Source organism: Neolamprologus multifasciatus, chromosome 13, assembly GCF_963576455.1.
Source record: "Neolamprologus multifasciatus chromosome 13, fNeoMul1.2, whole genome shotgun sequence".
Lineage (NCBI taxonomy): Eukaryota > Metazoa > Chordata > Actinopteri > Cichliformes > Cichlidae > Neolamprologus > Neolamprologus multifasciatus.
Window position 1 is genome coordinate 14,811,031 of NC_140451.1, and position 16,175 is coordinate 14,827,205.

Genomic DNA, 16,175 nt, shown 5'->3' on the forward strand with positions numbered 1-16,175 from the left:
CACAGTGCACTTTATTTACAGTGAAACACAGTAAGTCCAACATTTCACTCAAAAGTGCAATTTGCCAATAGTGCTCGTCCCTTGCTCACAGTGCGTCCCGTGCTGTAGCTCCGTTAGTGTGTGTGCTCCCCAACTCGCTTCTTCGCAAGACTCTCCTGGAGGAAGAAGGAAAATCCACAATTAGCCACAAGCTAGCCGAATACCAAGAACACACGTCTCACGCAGACTATTTAGGAGTAATAATCCCAATTCGACTGACGCTGTGAGCCCAGGTTAAATACCTCTGTCTAGCCAGGGGGGGATGATTACCAACAGCTGAGCAGTAGTGATGGGTCCTCACCTGTTTTTTGTTTTTTTTTTCTTTCTTTCTCTCAGCCTCTCTCTTGCACTTTTTTTCTGCTTCACTCAGCATGCGCAGTGTTGCCAACTCCTCAGTAAGGAAAATCGCTATTGGCTGTCCTAAAAGTCGCTAGAAGTCGCTAAATTACGTCATCACCTAATTTGCATAATTGGTCATGCTAATGTAATTGTAATCTATGTTGTTGGAGAGAGAAATAACATCAAGTGAGTAAAAAACGTCCTAAATGCATTTAGAATTTATTTAGAACTACAAATTAAATTTATTTTAGCAATTATTGTTTTTTTAATGTCACAATTCCAACCCTGCTCCTTTACCCGGGCTTGGACCGGCAAAAGTGACCCGAAATAGGCACTCTGGTGGAGTTACTTTGTGTGTGTGTGTTTATAAGTAGTGTCAAACCTTGTGATCCACAAAACAGCATAAGAGTAAAAGAAGAACTGACTGCGTTACAGCACCCGCTGCTTGTTGAGAGTAAAAGCGATACGAGCTTTCACGTCTGAAAACTCGCTAAATATAGCGACAAAGTCGCTAAGTTGGCAACACTGAGCATGCGAGCCTTGCGCTCTACGCTGGGAAGAGGGGGAGGGGCGGTAGTTACACTCAGTAGCACAGGAACAGAGCAGGAGGGAGAGAAAGAGAGCCAGGGACAACAACGTCACATTAGAAAGGTATAGTAATCATCCACAACTATTTTCAATTGCAGATCATAAAGGATTCAGAAAGTTTATTCATGCGGGCCCATATGACAGAGAATATGCATGTTCCTTTTGTTTTCATATTTTAATTTATATTTAATTGTGTTTGCAGTGTTTTGTGTTGTTTCACTTTAAATTTGTAAAAGGAAAAAGCTGAAAATTTAAATAGTTAAAAGTTGAAATGTGAATAGTTGATTTTTGTATTATATAATTTATTTATTACATTTTATGTGGAGTGAATAAATAAAAGTATATTTACGGTGGCCCCTACAGACAAAGCACGTACGAACTCTGAAGCACGTACAAACCCTGAAGCACGTACAAACTCCAAAACACGTAAAAACTCCAAAACACGTACAAACTCCGAAGCACGTAAAAACTCAGAAGCACATAAAAACTCAAAACACGTACAAAAGACAACAGAAGTGCTCCAGGATGTTAGGGTGCAGTGTTGAGCTTTTGTTACCTAGTGGCTACACAAGCCAGCAAGTACCAACAACCGGATTTGGTGTGTGGTAGTAACAGGTAAATGAACATTGTTTTTAAATTATTTAAATATATATGAGTGCCTGTGTATAAATACACAAACAATACACACATGCTTTCAATTGTGTAATTTAAGTGATCTAGTAGCTCTGCTTTGGAAGTTCAGTTCATGCTAGAAATGTGTTTTGGAGTTTGTATGTGTTTTGTCTCTAGGGGCAACCGCATATATTTATATATAAACATATATAAATAAAACCACTTTTTTTACGTTAGTAATTCCGTTTGTGCATAATTTTATATTATTGTTAATAATAAATTAATTAAAGCAACAAAACAACCTGAAGAGCCGGTTCGGAGCCAAAAGAGCCGGCTCTTTTTAGTGAGCCGAACCGAAAGAGCCGGATCTCTAAAAGGAGCCGGATCTCTAAAAAGAGCCGGAAAGCCCATCACTACTGAGCAGGTAATCAGCTGTAGGTGGGCTGGCAACAGTGAGGAGGGACTCCCGATGACGACAGTCGCCAGGTAACGCCTTTCCCACGGCAGGCACTTCCGTAAAACAGCCCTGAGGAAAGGGGAGAGTGAGGGAGAAGTTTTTGTTTTTTTTAAATTTTATTTAATTTTATTATTATTTTTTTTTAACTTTATTTAACAAACAGTGAGTATACAACATACGAACAGAGGAAGTATACAAAACAACAGAACATAAACACAAAAAGCCAGGGGTAAAAGAAAAAAGTAACAATTATAAGAATACACGCAAAAATTCACATACATATATTGTTTTGAGAGCCTTTTTGTTGGTGGAGTCTGATATTGACTGTATGTACATTTCCACATCCTTAAAAAAATGACAGAAATATGGTGTTTTGTTAGTAAACTTACATTTATAGATAAAAAATTTAGCTAAAAGTATTAACAAATTTATCGAGTGAGGGAGAAGTGTCGCTACCCGATCCGTACCGGAAACCCGATCGGTACCCCGCATGCGCAAATCTTACGTCACTTCCTCTCTTTGCCAGCATTGCGACATTCAATATATTTGAATGATATGGTTAGCGCCCAGTTAGCTCCTAGCATTAATCAACAGCTCTGCCTCCTTTTCGACTACCGGGACATTTAAACTATGGATAATCCGTATACAAACAAATTTATGCTTTTCTCCTCAACAGAGAGCGTTCCCCGATTGAACAACAGCGCCGTAAAATAAGAAGTATGGTGCCTAATGACAAAGTTAATAATACAGACTTTGTAATATGTCACGTGAAGATTCAGCAGCCAGATGAAGTGTTTACTGACAATTGACAGTGATACCGGACATCATCATCACTATTCCAATCAATCCTCTCCACACAGACAAGCATAAACACACTCGATTATTACTAAATCAAATTTAACACACGTTTGTAATGACACTAATTCGGTTTACAATAGGGTTCATTCGCTTGGTCAGCAGGTGGCAGTACCCTCTTATACTGGGGAGTAAACTGCCATTAAACGAATAGAAGAAGAAGAAAACCCCTGCACATGCGCGGTACGGATCGGGTAGACCCGATTTGTACGGTCCGACTTTGCACATGCGCAGTAAGGATCGGGGAGTTCTGATCCGTAACTATCTTTTTATTTTTAGTATATGTCTACGTTATATTGAAATGCTTCATTATTGGAAACATGTTAAGAGATACTTATTATTCTTAACATCTTAACAGTTACTCTGACCCGTAACTATCGTAAAACGCTTCGACCGGAAGTAGACACCTTTTGCGCATGCGGGTTACCAATCGGGTTTCCGGTACGGATCGGGTAGCGACAAGAAGCAAACACACACACACCCACACGCCCTATATACCAATGTGGACAGAGAACAGTAGACGACACAGACCCCAAATAATAATAATCACAACAACAACAACAGTCCCCACTGCTCGCGGACCCCCGAGTCCTCCAGAGCCGGGTCCGTGACATAATCCATCATATAAAATGTAATCAAATGAAAAAGTCTCTTTTTAAAACTTGTTTTATTAGTTTTAATTTTTTAAAATGCAAACATTAAATTATATGCAACATTCTCTGACTGGAAGAAATTTGTTTAACATTTAAACCTATTTTCTGCACATTCCAGCATATAAAATAAAAATAGTTTTTTGTGTTTACACTGACTCTTTCAAATAGATGCACGTAAAACACAGCAGAAAATAAATAAAATCAAAGACTCAGCGGTTCTGTTGGCAGGCGGAGGTTTGCCCTGCCATGACGGCAGGTGTGTCGCAGCCGTCATGTCAGTGGAAGGATCCGGCAGTTTCTCTGTGACTTTCACATTCCTGTGGCAGTGTACTCTGTGCTTGCTCGGAAGTTTAGGGGGTGTTGCTGTAAAAAGAAGTTTTCTTCCCACGCAGTGAACAACAGACGCTAATGTTTTTGGCACTTTTTACAGAATCAAACTCAAAGTAAGGTCAGTGTTTCCACGCTTTAAACGCTGCACGGTCATACTCTCCCCCGCACTCGTTATACTATCCATTGTTGATCTGCACACAGCTGTTGCCATGAACGTGGCACTCGCTTACGTCACTGCAAAAAAATCATGGTAGTTAGTTTAGTAACGCAGTAACGCAGTGTGCTTACGGGAAAGTAACAGTAATCTAATTACCTTTATGCAATAGTAGTCCTTTACTTTACTCTTTACTTGAGAAAAATAATCGGATTACAGTAACGTGTTACTGCCCATCTCTGAATACAACACTGAACATCACCAAATGGCTCCAACCAGAACAAAAAGAAAAGATGTGCAAGAGAACATCAATCTCTACTTTGAGAAACGTATGCCTCTCAAGCGCTAAACTGGCAGCCTGATTAAATGCTGCCAGGAAAAAGAAGTATCAATGTCAGCAAAGAGGCGACTCTAGGACTCTTACATTCTAGGCACAGTTACAACGAATGAGACTATCACTCCGTTTTGCAAAGCCATGCCATACCCTATGGAGGGTGCTTAATTGGAGCCAATTTCCTCTTACAACAAGACAATGACCCAAAGCACAGCTCCAAACTATGCAAGAGCTACTTGGATAGAAATTGTCAGCTGGTTTTCTATCTATAATGGAGTGCCCAGCTCAGGCACTGGATCTCAATCCTATTGAGATTTTGTGGGAACACTTTGACTGTATGGTAATTAAGAAGTGCCTATCAAACCAGTCCAACTTGAAGGCATCTCTTTAAAAAGTAGGGGATTACATTTTGCCCGATAACTAAGGTAGGACGTGAATGATCTGCAACGCAGTGATTGTGTCAAATCAGTGATCGTCTTTGTAACAATTGAAGCAAAAAATAATTATTTGTAGTAACAAGCTTTTCAGCCATGAATGATATATGATTAAGCACTTCAAGCTGTTTGATTACTTTTTGTTGTTTGTATCAGGCGACGTGAAATGTGACTTCTAATTTACGGGCTTCAGTGGTGGTTCCATTAACCCATCTACATCCTAAAGTTCCTAGTGGGTGAGTGTGTTTGCATGTGTGTTAAGTATCACAAGATTGCCAGGGTGATAGGATGGTCTCTGTTGCAATCTAATGAGCCTGTGTTTGTTTACCCCTTTCCCCTGCACTGCATTCGCTGGAATGTGCCAGCATTTGCCCGACATGAATGCCAGTGTTTTGATAAAGGTCAATGAGAGTGAGACAAGGCTGCTGAAGTTTGCCTACTTTAATTAGCTCTGGCTTTGTGCTCTCTTCTCATCCTGTAGTGTCAGAACACCCACGTTAAGCCTTCAAGATGTGCCCACAACAAAGCCAGGGCTGGGAGAGAGCCAAATGAGAAGGAAGGGGTTTACTATCAATGATTTACTGAGATGAAAAACTGGAATCGCTCGAGCCAAAAATAGACAAAGAGACATTGATGAATTGGGCCGATATTATTGCAGAAGAAACCGGTTAAAACTGGAATATTTCTCATCATATCATAGCTAGTGATTGGCTGTTTCACAAACAATTAGCATTTGAACACAAAGTGGAGAGTGTGCCTGCTTTGGGGGTGCGCCTTCTCTGTTTTATGAATTACAGGTTTGGGGTGTCATAAAGAATTTTAAAGTTCAAAAAACCTACATATCCTGAGGATCCCCTGGTGAGAAGGCCTTGTTGGCTAGTCATTATTCTTCCTAACGCTGTTGCGATCAACACGGACATGAAAAGGTCACATATTTGTTTTTTAGTGGCATGTGCTTCCACAGTGTTGAGTTTGGTCTGGTAAGCTGAATCTGACCCCCTACTTTTGCTTTTAAGGATAATTACATTTAAGGATTATAGAAAATTTTGTGTTAGCTCTATTAGGGATCGGTATCCAAGCCAACTTCCCAGTTAACCTAATCACTAATCATTATGCTCCATTGTGTCTACTTCACACCCCACTCATTGCAGTAAAAACTGTCCTACTCCTTTCAAAAAGCAGAACAATGATTGTAGGAATAACACCAGTTTTAGACACCGGAGGGGAAAAAAAGTCTTTCAGGATGATCCAGTTTCTGTCAGCCTCCATGTCCAGCATTTCGCCTTCTCTTTTGTCTCAGCTCCCCGTTTTGTTGTGTTTGTTTTACCTATAGTATGACAGCATGTTTTTTTCTGTCAATATTGTGGATGTCCTTTTTACTGGATGATTTTGTCATAAACTTGGTACACACATTGCTTTTGATTGTTGCCAAATCACTGGAAACTATTGATATCCCCACCAGCCTCATTTGTACAGTCTTTTGAGATATGGGTACAAAATATTAGCTTGGCAACACTTTTATAGACCACAGGAACCACAAAAAGTCAAAAGAAAAAAAAGCAAATCAGTGTGGCTGAAGTTTCTATGGCAACATGGGCTAAAACCTGCAGCAGTAAAATTAATTACTGATCCCACATTATGTAATCTGCGATACATCAGTGAGACAGTATTATATATCCTGCTCTAAATCAATTAGACACATAATCGTATGTATCTGAGTATCTTGAAGCCTTAATTTCATGAGATAACGGCTGCGTAATGCCCCACATCTGTGTCACACTACAGCCATAAAAGTGAAATATTATAGATAGATAATCTGACCAAATCCTACCATGAGTTGTTGCACACATCATCACAGTTAGATTCATATAGACTTGAAACAACATTTGTGATTGTATCCAAGTGAATTTATTTGAAGCTACCAGCTTTCCCTGCCCTGTAAAACGATACTCTTCTCTGTCCTTGCTACCCGAAATTTAGCAGATCACGCTTCACTTTGTAAAGCGTCTTGTTTGAAATGACTGTTATTGAAATTCTGCCTACATTAAAGGTCATCCTGAGTTAATTAGAGGTGCGCTTGTAAAAACAAGGCTGAGTTGCTTTGCCATGGAAGCAAAAAGTATTTTACAAAGACGGCTAATTAATGGCTTTTCTATTATGTGTTATAATGCTGAAAAATATTACAGTTTCAATTAACACTGTCCTTCGCACATTTATTTCTCTTTTTTTATATATTTTCAGACTGGACTTGGAAATGTAAAACATGTCTTCATGTTAATGAAATTCTCCTTTTAATATGTATTTTATAAAGGAAAAATAAATAAATGCCATTAGACAAAGTCTTCTCATTTAATGATTCATTGTCAATAGAAGCAATCAGTTTGGGGAGTTTGGCTATAAAGAAAAAGACTGGTTAATTTAGTTACTTAAGCTTCTGGCCTTGTCACTCACGCATATCTATTCTAAACACAGACTCATTTCACCAAGTTTTACACAGTGAAGTTCGTTTGATTACTATTTTGTGAACTTGCATTTATAGAATATAACATGACAAATAAATGTGGCTCATCACAAGTTCTGGGTTCAGCAAATTGCAACAACAAATTAAGAACATGACGTAAGCAGCCCCCGCCCCAACACAATTTTTCCCCATTAGATGTGTATTTTCTGTGCCCGGGGGTAAAGTGTAATGCACTTCCTCTGTTTAAGCGTCATGCAGTGCACTATGGGAATAGGCAAGGCTGGGTCTAATGTCTGCAAAAAGTCAAGATGACTTGCTAGTGTACAAGTGTAAGTATGGGTCGACTGAAGGGAGTTAAGAGGGTCCTCACGCTGCCTGCTGGGGACTTTCAGTCTCTCCTGTATCGATTACTCTGTCCACCATGTAATTAGGCCTCAGTGAAAGCAAGTGGAAGAGAAATAGAAAAGAGGAGGGGGGAGTCTGGCAGAGAAAGGGCATTTTTGTATGTTGTGTCAATAAAGGAAGAAAGGAAAACAAGTGTAGATGAGATACTGGCAGACCTGTCCCAAAACCTCAATATCCTCAGCTTCTTGGCTGTCTGGAGCCTTGTGTGGTGAGAGCAACAGAAGTATGAATAGATGAATTACAGCGGCGAGGGTACAGAAAAGGCAAAATGTCACTTTGAGCTGTTGATTGATTAGTCTATTTAGTCATCTTTGGCCTATTGTTGCCAGAGTGTAAAAGATGGCTGGGGTGAAGGTCTAAGTGAGAGCTATTGATAAACTCCCATGTGTCCACATCCATCTGTTCATCTCCATATTTACCCCCGAACATGGAGATGAGCAGATGGACATGGGTGCATGGAATGACTAAAATGTACTGTAATAATGCAATCAGTGCTCGCCATTTTCATTATTATTCTAATTGGCCTTTTAATAAGCATCACCATTGAATTCTAACATAAAAGCACGGTTACCGTTTACAAACGGTAACCGTTTGTTGTTTAAATAAATATATCAATTATATTCCTCCATTAACTGAGTTTTTTTAGCTTAAATTTTATAAAACAAATACAGTGTATGTACTCTAACGGATCGGCTTAATTTTAGTGATGTTATAAATCTTAAACCTATTGCGAATACCTGTGCAAGCAGCCTTTAGTACAACACCTACCCTACAAATGATGGTTTTCTTGTTAACTGACAGCCAACATAAATATCAGTTTTCCATTTCTTTTTCTGGTCTGTTGTCTTTTAAGTAGTATAGGCTGAATTCATTTTAATTCAAGGGACTCCGCCCTGCTCATGGCTGCTTGTTTCTCTGTTTTGTTTTGTCTTTTTTCCTTCGTTCCATGTGGAGCAGTGCATTTTATGTGCAAAAAGCTTTGCCGTTTCCCCTGACACAGTCCACTATATGAAAATGCTGCTAATACATCCCTCCAGTGCAGATACCACTTAGTGAATTCCTTGAGGTTAGTAGACAGGTTTTCTTACACAGTTGCAATGGTTTAGTAAAGGCCAAGAGATGACTGGATTATTGGTATTATTGGAGTAAAGGTTAGACTGCATGCGCTTTGTTAGTATTGCAAGCTGATCAAATAAAGGATTAAATGATATTTAAGCATTTTTATAAGCAAAAATGTTTATTATGTTCTCTGCTCTTTCCAGTCATATGAACGATGCTTCTGAGTTTAGCCGAGTCTCATAATGACTGTCGTATCATCACAAGTGGATTCTTCATTAAATGGTACATACGGTACAGTTTATGGGAAATCAAGTCACATGTTTCTGTAAATATTGTAATGACACCACAAAGGCATAAATGATATGAGCAGAGAAAAGGATTAGGGCCACTAACAAAAGAAAAAAAAATGTTTGGTTGTGTGTTTTCATAATTTTAAGAAAAAAGACAGGAAAAAAGAAAAGTTAACACTTTTTTGTTTGGTTGTTGTTTGCTGTATTCCTCTTTTTCTATTTTAGTGGCAGAGAAGCTTCTTCTTGGGCAACTCGGCTGGCCACTGACAAAAGGCACACAAAACACATTCAAGGACATTGCACATTTAAATCTTCAGAGAATTAACTAATTAACACGGAATAATATCACAGTAGCAGCTGATCATCAACAGATTAAACATGAAAAAAGTGGCAATTTACATAACAGACACTAAGGTGTAGTCCAGTATTAGTGGTGGCTCTGGATTCAATGATTTAAATTTAACAGCCCTTTAATAATAGAGCTGCTTCATTCATTCATTCTTCATTTGTTCAGGAGTGCTGATCTGGCCACAGCAATTATTATTCATATCTGAACCATGAAATGTGTTAAGACAGTCCATGTAGGCAAAGCCTTTTTTGACAATAAGCACCAAAGAGTTTGTTCAGGGACTGACAGTTAATGCATCAGAAACATGATTTATGTGTTGGCTATGTTTGTAGGCATTGGGGCTTTCCGAGCAGTGTGGAGAGACAGCTTCTGAAGGAAACTCATAAATGGCAGCTCTATTTCACTTCTCAGGTTTTATTCATATTCTGGCCTAAACACTGAAATCGGGATTATAGGATGTCGAGCAAATACAAGACGTTTCTCCTTTAAAAGAAAAATGCAGTAGATAAGAGAGCTAACTGCTCCATATGCAAGTAAAAAATGCACATGTAACTGTCTACAGTTCTTTTTATTTGAAAAGCATTTACATCAAAATGAGAGAGCAAAAGCAATAATATACAGTATATATTATCACTGGCCACTTCATTAGGCACAGCTTGTTAGTATTGGGTTTGGCCTCTTTTACCTTCACATCGACTCAACAAGGTACGTTCAGAGATTTTGAGCAATACTGACGTGATAGTATCCCTCACTCAATTAAATCACCACTGTTGATAGCAGGGTGGGATTCATGGTTTCATGGTCTTTATACCAAATTCTGACCCTCGCAGCTGAATGTCACAAATCAAGACTCAAGATGTTTTCTTTTGTCCAGTTTTGGTGAACTTGTGAAACCCATAGCCTCAGTTTCCTGGTCTTGTTTGGTAGGAAAGGCGACCGGTGTGGTCTTCACCTCCTGTTGCCAATCTGCTTCAGATGGAGAAGTTTTCATGAATCACTGGTAAGTTCAGAACAATACTCTGGCAGGGAAACTATATAATGTGAGTTATACAACTGCATTTACAAATACGGGCACTGCAAAATATAAAGACAAAATTTTAAATTTTACAATTCATTAAATCTACATTTTATTTGAAAGACAGAAATATAATGACAAAATGCAGCAACATATTTGAAAAAAAATAGGTAACAAAAGCAAAAGATATCTAATTATATTGAAAGATTCAATGAATCTGGAAAAATGTTCTTATACAAGGATCCAAACAGTACTGAATGGCTACGATCTTCAGGCCCCCACGAAGAAGAACTGCATTAAAAACAGACGTGACTCACTGCATAGGCCCAGGAGCACTTCAACAGGCCATTGTCAGCGAACGTAATTCATCACTGCATTCACAAATGCAAATCTACATCATGCAAACACTAATATACTAGAATAATTAATAAGAAACAGAGACGTGGCTGTCATCACAAGGCTCGAGCTTATTTAAGATGGACTGAAGAGAAGTAAACAAAACTGAAAAAGACCAAGCAACAAGAGGAGCATAGCTCTATAGCAAGAAAGTCTTTGTGCTGGCCTTTTGTCCCCTTTGAAACATTATTAATTATGAATTGAAAATATATGAGAAAGAAGTCCCAAATATTTGAACAGCCAAATTACTATATCAAGCAATATCAAGAGAACATTTATCTTTTGTGAAACTGTCAAAGCTCAAACTAAATTTCATTATTACAGATGGGATTTCAGGAGTTTTACATTTGATATTTGTTTTAAATGCAATTTGTTTTCTTAAAAAATAAAATAAAATAAAAATCACAGCACTTCTGCAATTATGAGTCTTGCACAGTAATATTGCTGAGGTCCATAAATTGCACATTCGTGTGAGAATCCCACATCTCTGTATTAAGACAGTGGCCTTAGCTAAGACCTTTGTCTTATGAAGAAATTATTCCTTTATAAATCCAATTTTGGAGATGTGAATCATCAAACACACTGTTCATGCTGACCTTAGAAGGTCTTTTAGATGTTGCTTCACTTACAGAAGCTTATAAAGATCAATACCAGTAACCATATCTCTGGCAAGAAATGTCAGCTAACAAAGATTAGTTACACATGTTTTAATAGCACTGCCATTGATTGATATATTGATGTAAAATCGATACAGGAAGATGACATATTATTCCATTTTTAACTAGCTGAATAGCTGTTTGACCTCTCCTTTAATTTTTGCTTGAAATGTTTGTGTTATAAAAAACACTTCAATATCAATGTCTATTTTATTCTAAGTCTAAATAAAGGTACAACATCCTTCAATTAAATTTTGAAAATATACACCTGCTGTAGCTGTGCATGTTTTGAGTTTTATCATATACTTTAATAAACACCTTCCATAAGTTAACAGACTTTAATGTCATGTATAAATTACATTAACATGAGCATCTTTAAATATTCTGTCTTAACCAAACTAATCACTCGCATATGTAAAAATAAATCAATAAATTTTTTTTAATCCATATAGTCATAAATGATGAAAAGTGATCAAAATAATTAATTAGGGCTGAACTTATCATTCCTGAGTGTTAAAGTATATATTTGGTTGTAACAAAAGAAAAAAACAAAACAAACAAACAAAAAAAACCAATGTTGTATACTAGCAGCTAATTTGAAGGCAAGAACTTCGGTTACAGCACCTGTGCCCTCACTTAATAATCTTCTTTAAATGTTTCACCTTCTACTTTAAATAAACATTTATTCATAGGTGAAATAAAGCCCAAGATTGGCGATGTTCTGCAGCAATAGCCTCTTTTCCTATTTGGAACAGTGTTTTACTTTTGTGTTTTTATGTTCTTATCACAATTTGATGATCATCATTTGATCATATCTGATTGGAGTAGGCATTTTGTACAAAAAAAAAAAGTATATTTGCATGAAATGCCCTTTTTTATGTGAGCATGCAGAGCAGAAAGCAGAAAGCCCGGCTTTGCAGAAAAAGTTGATATAACCATTGTTATGGTACCCGTTATCTTTGTGTTAGCTGGCTCTGGTTTTCCTGAGCCAGCTAACACAAGCCTGACTTTGTTGAACTCCCTTCATAGTATATTCCTCTGATTAGATATAGAGCTCATTTCTCTGTTTTTTTGACTGTTCCTTCAATGCAGCTCTCCCATAAAAGCACACAGGAATATTATAAGTAACACATAATGCACGTCTAAGGGAAAAGTTAATACACTCATTATCTGGAGCTGGTTTAACAAAAAAAAAAACAAAAAAAAAAAACAACAAAAACCCCCCACCACAATTGAGGTAAAAACTCAGGTTTTAATAATAGTTTAAAAACAGAAAAAGAAATAGCAGCCACAATACATCATTAATGTTCTATTGTTACATTAAACATGAGAGAGAAAGAGGACCACAGCACGTCTTACCAGCATAAAACCAGCTACAGCAGGTAAGCTGAATTCTGACTGAGAATAAAAATACCGGAAACAATGTTGACTCATCGACTGTGATTTTTCACAAGCAGCAGGGACATTGTATGTGCGCGCGCGTTTTACTTGTTATTTCCCTTCGACAGTCTTATGTGACAGTCCACAGCTTAGAGAATTTGCTGTTATACTGTGAAACTGCATCATTCAGTATAGTGCTGTACAATCATCAGTGTTGGGAAGGTTACTTTTAAAATGTATTCCATTACAGATTACAGAATACATGCCCTAAAATGTATTCTGTAACGTATTCCGTTACGTTACTCAATGAGAGTAACGTATTCTGAATACTTTGGATTACTTAACATATTATCATGCTTTTTACAACTACATGAATGTACTATTGCTGTGTGATTTATTACTATTACTGAAGGTCCACAGCTCCGAACTGTAGTAAAGGGACCTCTGACTAATACGGGTTCCGTGTCGGGCTCGTAGCCGAAAAATAGCTTTACTTTGTTGTCTGGGTCAACTTTGCTAGCGAGAGACAGAGAGAGGCGTTGAAAGGCTGCTCCAACGGAACTTATTGTTTTTGGAGGAAAACACAAACGAAGCGTACAGTCGAGTTTTAATAGCTTACTTACCACTGGGCTCGTCAGGCACTCTTCTTGGCTGCAGTGGTTATTATTATATTTACATGCTTCCAGCTCCCGTTTTTGCTCGATGACAACTCGTACTTTTCCACTCTACTTTTTCTCCCACCTCGCGCTCACAGACACATAATGAGTATGGCAGTCCAATATCCCTGCAGCACGGACTACACTGCCCATGAAGCTACATTCTGCCTTCTGCCTATTAGCTTAGCACAACAACAACAAAAAGGCGCTCTCTCACCCAGGAAACACGCAGAGCGAGAGCGTCACCCTGTAACCATGGCAACCATAACGCTGCCGCCTGGAACTACAGGTAGCTGTCAAACAAAACCCAAACAGTCCTGACCCGCCACAATATGAAACAGGGAAGTACCACCGTGTAATCCATTTATTTCAACAAAGTAACTGTATTCTAAATACCACCTTTTTAAACGGTAACTGTAACGGAATACAGTTACTCATATTTTGTATTTTAAATATGTAATGGCGGTACATGTATTCCGTTACTCCCCAACACTGACAATTATACACATTTAAACACACACAAACAAACACATTCGAAACCTGTCATATACCAAATACAAGTTTTGTATGTGTATGTGTATATATTGTTTTCTATGCAATTTTTTTGCTCCAAATATCCTCTTGCTTGAGATAAGAAGTGGTACAGCTGGAGGTATTAAAAGAATATAATACATAAACCTATTTTGGTCCTGAATTTAAAATGAGAATTTTTGTCCACTGACACCTCCAAACATTTTTTGCCTGGACAGCAGATGTTTGATGTTTGGGAGGGAGATCAAAAAAAAAAAATTATCTATGGGTCCAGAGGGCCACAAATACAACCTTGGACCAAATGCAGACTCAAAACAGCTTAAACACAAAAACGTAATCGAAATAGGGGATCATGGAGCAACTAGTAAGCAAGGGGAAGACTAAAGTCTCAAAGAGAGCCATCACTAGGAAAGTGAAAAGTAGTATTATCATCATCACAAATCCAGAGGAGGCAGTTATGATTATACTGTTTGAAGACACTTGTGCATGGAGACGAGGGATTCCCAGGGAGGGGTAGCCAGGTGAGATTTCCAGGAATAAAAGTTGTTGGAGCAGAGTGAATCCAGAGGTTGCCTTTAAGTCCAGAGAGGGATGCAGTCTAAGAGAGCAAGCAGGTGGGTGGAGAGAAAGAGGCCAAGTCCAGACATGAATGGCTGGGTGAAAAGCTAAATGGATGAGCAACTAGCTGAGTCAGACACACAGGTGATGAATACTTAGCGAGACCTGAGACCGACTGGAACCAAGGAGAAAACAACGTTAACCATGAGCTGAAGGACCGAAGAAATAACATTTGGAGAGGCGAGCTACCGCTAGAGAAAAGCAAATAATCTGGAAAAAAAAAGTATGGAGAAAGAGAGATGCAGTTTAGGATCTAAAGCAGAGACTGGCTGCTAGTGTTTATTGATGATATGGCTGCTGTTCGAAGCTGCAGGATGAACTGTGAAACGGGCTGTACTCTGCTCAGATTCAGCCAAAAGTGGTTGGACAGCACTTCATATTGCAAATAAATAGTGACCCAAAGCTTTCTGAAAAAAAATTTTTCCACCTCATCTCGAATGAACAGAGCACAGTTTCAGTTATTAAATGCAAAACTGAATCCAGAAAGACACAAATAAGCTGCACGGTGACTGCAGGAAAGGCCTAGCAGATCATGTCGAGAAAAGAAACCTGCCTTGAGTTTTCTAGAGTTAACATCGTGATTGACCGGAAAGGATTTCCATCCAAGTATTAGAAGCACTCCTTATATTTGAAATATGTCAGTTTGCAATTGGATAGGAAGCATCTGTGAAATGACATGTTCAGGTCTTGCCACAGATGTTCTTTGAGCTTTTGCTGGACAGAAACTTTTTTGAAAGCCACCGCAGTGTTGCCTGGATGTTGTTTTGTTTAGTGTTGTGCTGAAACTGTTATCTTCTATCTGTCTAAATGTAATGCGACACTGTCATAGAAGACACAAATCATACTCGTGTATATATTTAAAAAAAAAAAAAAAAGAAGTTCCAAATGAGAGTCCCAAAAAGCACTTCCACTTGGAAAGATGCTACAGCAGACATAGCTAAAGCTAAAACAGATGTCCGATTTTAACATGGTTTGAAAAGAAAAAACATAATTTTTAAAATGCATTTATTTGTTCTGCGGAGAAGCTAAATGTTGAAAACAGCAATAAATAGATCAAACTGAGTCCTGCTGTTTAAAGAGCAATGGAAATCAGATCAATTGTGACACAACAGCATGTCTTTTCTTTTATTTACGCATTTTAAACAACCACAGGAGTTTAAACTTATTATTATTCTGACCAACATACTTCAACGTCATCTGTGACTAGACCAGAGGTCTGCAACCTTTTACACCCAAAGAGCCACATGGACCCAGTTTCCACGCAAAAGAAAACACTGGGAGCCACAAATACTTTTTGAAATCTAAAATGAAGATAACACTGTATATATTGTTTGTTTGTTTTACCTTTATGCTTTGTGTGAACAACTAAAGTAAGTAAGTAAAGTTTATTTATTTAGCGCTTTTCACAGACAGGCAGTGACAAAGCGCTGTACACAAATAACAAAATAAACAATACAATCAATAGACATTATACACAATGTCAAAGATCAAATGTAAATAATGTAAAGAATATAAAATACGTTTATCAACAAAAGGCTTGTTTGAACAGAAAAGTTTTTAACTG

The 16,175-nt window shown here is 38.0% G+C and overlaps 2 long non-coding RNA genes across 2 annotated transcripts in view; one reads left to right on the forward strand and one right to left on the reverse strand.

The window, feature by feature from the left end:
* Positions 1-894: 894 nt before the first annotated feature.
* LOC146505234 (uncharacterized) lies at positions 895-2,189 on the reverse strand. Its single transcript, XR_014877622.1, has 2 exons — positions 1,455-2,189; positions 895-1,347 (listed from the first exon to the last, which is right to left on the reverse strand). It is a non-coding gene; the product is annotated as an uncharacterized LOC146505234 (long non-coding RNA).
* LOC146505235 (uncharacterized) overlaps positions 2,126-16,175 on the forward strand; it is a 32,183-nt gene continuing 18,133 nt past the window's right edge. Inside the window, exon 1 of the long non-coding RNA XR_014877623.1 lies at positions 2,126-15,981. This is a non-coding gene — a long non-coding RNA (uncharacterized LOC146505235). The remainder of the gene's footprint in view (positions 15,982-16,175) is intronic.